Raw genomic sequence first — 7,058 nt, 5'->3', positions numbered from 1 at the left:
TCCGAGTCATGGTATTATGACTCGAGTCGATTCAAAGTCATTGTGTTGACTGGTGACTGCCCAGTTTCCAGTTAAAGGCTTGTTAAATCCACTTTTTGTACCTCTGTTTGGTGATATCGAATGGTTCGCATAATTTATAATATACTAATTTTCGTCATTTTAGCAGTTTCTGGGCGCATTTTCAAGTACCAGTACCAATAGACGAAATCCCAATAGTGTCATTACTTTACTATTCCTCGAAATTACAATGAAACGTCGGTCTTGGTCGTCTATGAGTCTCGATGAGTCATATGACTTGAGTCCAAGTCGAGTCAATACACAAATTGATTCGAGTCGAGTCATTTCTGTAATTTGAGAAAATGACTCGAGTCAAGTCGAGTCATCTAAAAAACGTGACTCGAGTAGAGTCGATTGGATGAGTCGAGTCGACTCGAGTCATTACAACCCTGCTCGTCACCTCCATGGCAGTGAAGTAATCAATTGTATTCATTTAAATAAACATAACAGTGGACACTGGACAGTCTTGCAACATAGAAGAAAATAATAATCACAAATACATATAACAGAGACAGCAACCATAGTAACACACCAGGTAAAGCAATATGAAATCAATAAATGCTGGATGTATAATATATAAATTAACGGGTACATTCTCTTATACGTTATTGCAATTTGAAAAAAGGAAATCCAGTGCGGTGAAAGGAGCTGTCTGTCCGATATTCTGCGATGGTATATACCGCAAGTCCGTATGTTATGGATAGCGGCTTACAATATCCTTAGCTGGCAGTAGCGGATACGAACGTCCTGCGTGTAGCTCTTGACTGGTAGTTCAATAGACGACAATTGCCTTTTCCATATGTATTGGACGGATGGTTACTTCAAGCAGTAGGTTATACGGCGTACGTGAATCTCACATCAAAAAGGGCTGATATGCGATATGCGCTCGGTTATAACTATGCGATAAGTCACGTGATGTAGTATTTCTCCATACAGATAGGAGAGAGGGGGCTAGAGCTCCCACACCAGGTATTGGGTTCTAAATTCATCCTGAGGCAGCTTCTTGACACTGTCGGGCACGCCATTCCAAACATTTGGGCCCATACACTCAATAGACTGCTGGGCCAGTCCGGAGCCCATGCGATGAACATAAAGATGACCGACTTTCGATAATCTAGTACAGTGCTTTTCAACCTTTTTGAGCTCCATTCGCACTTTTTTTCGAAAAATAATTTCATTCGCACCAGTCAGCCGAAATTTACTACACGAAAAGAAAATGAAGAAAATTATCACTTTTGTATTCGAAGAGCTTCTTGGAGGAACAGAGCTTCATTATTTTGCATTCAGCGTATCGTATTATTGACTAATCAAGCACTAAAATCACTGCAGTAGAAAAATCACTGATATCGCACTCCCGTTGTCTTCAAGAAGTGCGTCGCATTTTCCGGGGGTGTCGTGCAGGGATTTCCTTGGAAGGTTAAAGGGCGAATCCAAGAACAATATTCACTCGCAACAATATCACTTTGCCACTAAATCCACATGTTACGTCATCGCGATGTGAATGTGTTTGCATTTAGAACGCACAAAATAGTGAATCTGCACTTGAATCGTATGCTATAGCATCAATGTTGCGACTAGCACCTTTAGTTCATTTTTCTGACAACATTCGAAAAGATGCTTCGCGTACTAAGGTATGTTAGATAGGGTTACCATACGTCCTCCTTTAGGAGGATTTGTCCCCTTTTTTGAAAATGTCCTCGGATGACACCTAAATAACCTCCTTTTTGAGATTTTGTCCTCTTTTTAGGAATTTTGGTCAAATTTATAGCAAAATTTGACTGAGATGCCGTGAATCAGCACCGATGTGAGGCTCCGGTGGCTGAGCGAAAGTTGACCTATATTTTTATTTTGGTCAACCGAGTACGAAGTGGTAAAACTTTTCCAGTTTTTTAAGATTTTCCACCGGTATTTGAAAATTTTGAAATAGTGTCCTCCTTTCCCGATCCCAAAATATGGTAACCATAATTTTAGACGATTGGATGCTATACGGTGGGCGTTAAAATTCGGAATGCATTGCTATACAATCCGAGTAATTGATGACTGTTTTTTTTTTGGATAAGCTTAGGCTTCATTCACTTCTCATCTATGCAGTACACAAATCAACATATCTTTCAATAACAACGTTCGGCATCCTTGTGTTGTCAAAGCCAACACTTTCACCTTCTTAAATAATTATTACTCACATAAGATTCATGATTAACACACAGTTATACAGGCCCGGGTAGCCAGCTGCGGGATGGGTCTTAGCTCAATCGTACAATATTGGAAAACTGACTGAAATAATGCCAAATTATCTTTACTATCCCACATATCCTTATACATAAAGAGTTATATAGGCTTTTACCATCTAGACTTGGCCTGAGATCATCAGTCCAAGAACAAGAAAGCGTGTCTAAGCCTAAATTGTGGAGTTCGCATTACAAACAGGCCATTGCACTGCATGGTCAGTAGATAAACTGCCCAGTGACTTAATAATTCGATGTGATGCAAGATAAATAATCATTAAACGTAAGACACTAATGTGCTAACACTAATTTTATTCATAGCAGCCTCTAATCCTTGGTTAGGTACACGAGTAAACAAAACTTGTTATAGATCTTATGTGCTGATTGTTATATTTGAAGAAACGCTAAATTCTGCTGTTAACCAACATGAATGTGTGCCAAAATTCCAATATTTTGCATTCAAATATGCCAAATGTTAACACTGGCATCAGCTACTATTACCTACATCCCAACAAGGTCCGTATACAATACGGATGTTTCCGGGCAAGTGAGCAACTGATTCAACTCCTTTTTTCCATGCAGTGACGTATCCTCTCGCGCGGAAATATTATCTCAAACTTTGCATTGTACAGGTACACGCATTGGGAGCGTTCCTCACTTTGTGAACTAGAAAAGCCTAGCTACCAAGAAGTTTTTAGAATTGCTTCCAAAGGATAAAATTTACGGGCTCACTGTACTTAATATCGTGTTTATTTGAATTATTCCACGTCGGAAAAAGTGAGAAACATGCACAATTTTCATTCGCAATCATCCGGATTTTTCATTCGCACCATTCGCACCACGCTTGCCGTTCGCACTCATCCGGATTTTTCATTCGCACCATTCGCACCACGCTCGTCATTCGCACTGAATTTTTTTTCATTCGCACTAGTGCGAACCGTCACACAGGTTGAAAAGCACTGATCTAGTAGAATACCCATGCACAGTACAAGATTGCTCAAACAAGCTATTAAAGTAAGGGGAGATATTTCCGTTGGTAAATTTATGCATCAGGTTGCTACTTCATACTTATACAAATCGGGTGGGAGAGAGCGAAATAACCAGGAGTAGCAGATGACCTGGAATCTATGCCACATATATTTCTTATGGCTCGATTTTGGATGACACAGTTTTTGTTTAAATCCGTCTGATTGGCCTTCCCCCGTACGCATATTCCATGAAGCAGGTGAGGGTGGAATAATGAGAAATAAATGGTTCTCAAGGTCTGTCGCTAGAATTCCGGCCGTAACAGATAGCTTTTTACATTCATTGAAAATGTGGGTCTTCCATTTAGGATTGGAGGCAATGATCATCATCATTCATCATCATCATTGGTTTATTAGCAATTTTATCAGTTCAATACACCACAAAAAATGCGATACAATGAAAAGACAGGAAGATGTCGAAGCGACAAGGAGTAGTCTATGGAATCTGACACCCACCTTGGCCTAGGCGATGTAAAGAGGAGGCATGCACACTGAATGAAAGTAAAGAAGATAGTATAGAAAAAGAATGCGACAAGAAATATAGGGCGGCATGTCATGGGAAGCGAGATCGATAGGTCAGTCGTGGTCCGGTAATCTTGAGGATGGACTGTATTTATTTATTAGTAATTGTTTGTTATTATTATTATTATTATTGATGAAAAGATGAGTGACGCTTTTCGCCTGTATTTCGACTTGAATGTGGACATGCTCGTCGACTGTCTGATGGCCGGCGGGATACTGTTCCACACATCAGGTCCGGCATATTTGATGGAGCGATGATCTTTTCGGTCGATCATATGATATTTGGACGACGTGGACGCGCGTGTGTTGTACTTGTGCGCTTTTGATTCAGAGGTTAAGAAGTCATTGAAATATTCGGGGCAACGACCGCAGTGAAACTGATACATAAACTTGGCGATTTCTAGTTTCCGCATATCTTCTATGTTTAGGACGCCAAATCTCTTCAGCAGCGACTTATTGGATGGGCAGCCAGGCCCCTTTGGAGCCCTAGCTATGATTCGGAGTACTTTATGCTGTAGTTTCTGCAGTGGCTTGAGTGCAGTTTTACTGGCAGCCCCCCAACAGAGGATGCCATAATGTAACTTCGATTGGATTAAGGATTTAAAGAGTATCAGAAGAACCCATGCTGGCATGAAGCGCCCAAGGCTGTAGAACAGGCCGCACTTCGGTGATAATTTAGTTTCTAGGGACTGAATATGACTCTTCCAGGACATGTTCGAGTCCAGTAAAACTCCGAGATATTTGGCATTATCTGTGTTGGAAACGGGCTGACCAGCGATATTAACGGTTAGGTTATTTTTTGAATTTACTGTCAGCAATTGCGATTTCGAGGCGTTTATGCAAAGGTTGTTCTGGGCCGTCCACTCATGGACTTTGGGCATTTGGTCACCAGTCAGGGCATCCAGCTCTGCCGTCGAAGATGCGGAAGAGAGGAAGTGAGTATGATCAGCGAACAGTGTGGTGTTCAGTGAGGAGGTTTCAAAAATGTCGTTGACATATAAGGTGAAAAGGACCGGTCCAAGTACTGAGCCCTGGGGCACACCACAGGTCACCGGGTGAGGAGAGGACAAGGTGTCTGAGATCGCAACCATTTGTTGGCGTCCAGTGAGGTAACTTTTCATGAGCTCAAGTTGTGGGCCCCGAAGTCCGTAACGCGCCAATTTGGAGATGAGAATTTTATGATCTACGCAGTCAAACGCTTTTTTTAGGTCGAGAAAAATGCTACATCCCACATTTCGCTTCTCTGAGATATCATAGTACTGTTCGGCCACTGTTAGGAGGGCATGAGCGGTTTGGTGTTTGTTTCGGAAGCCAAATTGTTGAGGGGAAATGACAGACATTTTGGCGAGGAATGAGGACAGGCGGGAGAGGAGCAACTTTTCGAATACAATCCCGATGCATGGGAGAACGGATATCGGACGGTAGTTGGTGACATTAGTTCTATCCCCAGCTTTGTGTACAGGGACTACTCTGGCTTTTTTTAGATAGCTTGGGTAGACTCCATTTTCTATCATGAAGTTGAAAAAATGGGCCATATATTGACCGATATGCAGGCTTATCATTTTTAAAAACCATGATGGGATTTGGTCATAGCCGTCGGCCTTGTGCGATTTCAGTTTGTGGATGGCTACTTCTACTTCGTATTTGGTCGTAGGTTCAAGCACAATTGACTGGGATATCGATCTCACCTCTGACCTGGCCGACACAGGTTTTGTAATAGAAGAAGCAATATTTGGGCCTACGTTACAAAAATATTCATTGAAGTGATTCGCGATGGCCGCCGGGTCTGATAATCCCCAGATATCGTGTATGGGTTGAGGGTGCAATAATGACGTCAGATACACTAGGTCAAGGTGGGTGTCTGATTCAATAGACTACTCCAAGTCGCTTCGACATCTTCCTATCTTTTCATTGTATCGCATTTTTGTGGTTTATAGAACCGATAAAATTGCTAATAAACCAATGATGATGATGATGATGATGATGATGTAGGCTATTCATTCTATCGAAACATCGTGTTGTTATCTAATCGACCGAATGTTTTGACCCAAAAGGTCCTTGCGGATATCGAATTTCGCAAAATAAGTGATTTCAATATTATATATAATAATGAACAGCTACTTTGAGGTACAGAACTTCAATATACAATTGAATATAGTATATTCATATTAAAATGAACCCGAATATTTTCGGCTGACACTCGTCAGGGGTAATCGTCAGCAACTAGTAGACAATTCGAAAACGCTATTCATACTATTCAATATTATCACACGCTATAAATGTCACTATAACACGGATGAAAATATACGAACCAACGATTATTATAGTTTTAATGTACTTTGTCGATGTCAAGATAAATACTATGCAGTCGATATATTGTGTTATACTATAGATAACTAACCTACGGAGGTTAGTTATCTATAGTTAATCCATAGTCGTTTACAGCACAGTCCCTAGAAACTAAATTATCACCGAAGTGCGGCCTGTTCTACAGCCTTGGGCGCTTCATGCCAGCATGGGTTCTTCTGATACTCTAAATCCTTAATCCAATTGAAGTTACATTATGGCATCCTCTGTTGGGGGGCTGCCAGTAAAACTGCACTCAAGCCACTGCAGAAACTACAGCATAAAGTACTCCGAATCATAGCTAGGGCTCCAAAGGGGCCTGGCTGCCCATCCAATAAGTCGCTGCTGAAGAGATTTGGCGTCCTAAACATAGAAGATATGCGGAAACTAGAAATCGCCAAGTTTATGTATCGGTTTCACTGCGATCGTTGCCCTGAATATTTCAATGACTTCTTTACCTCTGAATCAAAAGCGCACAAGTACAACACACGCGCGTCCACGTCGTCCAAATATCATATGATCGACCGAAAAGATCATCGCTCCATCAAATATGCCGGACCTGATGTGTGGAACAGTATCCCGCCGGCCATCAGACAGTCGACGAGCATGTCCACATTCAAGTCGAAATACAAACAATTACTACTAAATAAATACAGTCCATCCTCAAGATTACCGGACCACGACTGACCTATCGATCTCGCTTCCCATGACATGCCGCCCTATTTCTTGTCGCATTCTTTTTCTATACTATCTTCTTTACTTTCATTCAGTGTGCATGCCTCCTCTTTACATCGCCTAGGCCAAGGTGGGTGTCAGATTCCATAGACTACTCCTTGTCGCTTCGACATCTTCCTGTCTTTTCATTGTATCGCATTTTTTGTGG

The sequence above is a fragment of the Botryllus schlosseri genome, chromosome 8, assembly GCF_051294905.1.
Source record: "Botryllus schlosseri isolate E-star chromosome 8, Bs_hap1, whole genome shotgun sequence".
NCBI classification, from domain to species: Eukaryota; Metazoa; Chordata; class Ascidiacea; order Stolidobranchia; family Styelidae; genus Botryllus; species Botryllus schlosseri.
The sequence above is the reverse complement of the archived record's forward strand: the minus strand, read 5'-3'. Positions refer to the sequence as shown.